The sequence below is a fragment of the Xenopus laevis genome, chromosome 8S (genome assembly GCF_017654675.1).
Source record: "Xenopus laevis strain J_2021 chromosome 8S, Xenopus_laevis_v10.1, whole genome shotgun sequence".
NCBI lineage: Eukaryota > Metazoa > Chordata > Amphibia > Anura > Pipidae > Xenopus > Xenopus laevis.
In genome coordinates this window covers 55,264,432-55,265,326 of record NC_054386.1, presented here as the reverse complement: position 1 = coordinate 55,265,326, position 895 = coordinate 55,264,432, and positions in this window count along the sequence as shown.

Here is an 895-nt window from a genome sequence, read left to right as displayed (position 1 = left end):
GTGGGAACACAATGTACCTCTCAGGGGTGGCCTAGTCTGAGCTGCAGTATTAAGGCTGTTCTTTTGAAATGAAGGGGTAGAGAATGTATTTAATGAGGAGGGAAAGTGGAACAGTTCTGTCTAAAACTACTTATTTTGCAGGTTGATCAGTAACTGAAAAGCACTGTACATTGCACAGTTACTGAGCTGTTTATCAGCTTTGGGGCATTTGTGTAAATGTTCTGTTGGGGTTGTTTATCATATTGTTTTCTATTTAAATATTACCTATTTATTTAGTGATAAGTCACTAATTCATTATTATGTAATCTAGGGCCAGGAATGTAACTCCCAGCATACTTCTGCTAATTCATCTTGATATATAAAAATATATAGTAGCAAAAGTGTTGATGGCTTTTTATCCCTACTCTGCTTACTTGCATTCCCAGGGTTACCTGCTGAAGGGGCAGTATACCCCTTGTTCAACGTGAATGCACTGAATAAGGCTTGTGCTGAGACCTTGATAAAGGTCTGTTGAGACCGAAACGTCGGTTCAATACCAAAGACCTGTGAGTGCGGTGTAATTTGATGTTCTATAATCTACAGGCTCCTGCACCCAGGTATGTAACATTGTTTAATGGAGTGCACACTTTGGAAAATTAGAAAATAGTAACATTTAACTTGTCAATAATGATACATTTCAAACTTGTGCCTAGTGGGGGAGGGTCTATAAATAACTTACAATGTATCTGCTTTAATATATATAATCACACTCACTTTGATTATACTTGCAGTAATGACTCATTTTTATAATGAATCAGTTGTTAGAACAAGATCTCTAGTTCAGTCGGTCAAGCATATAGCCCAATTCCCTTGTGTCAGGGAGCCAGGAGCTCCCTCCAGGGAGGTAGTCTGGATC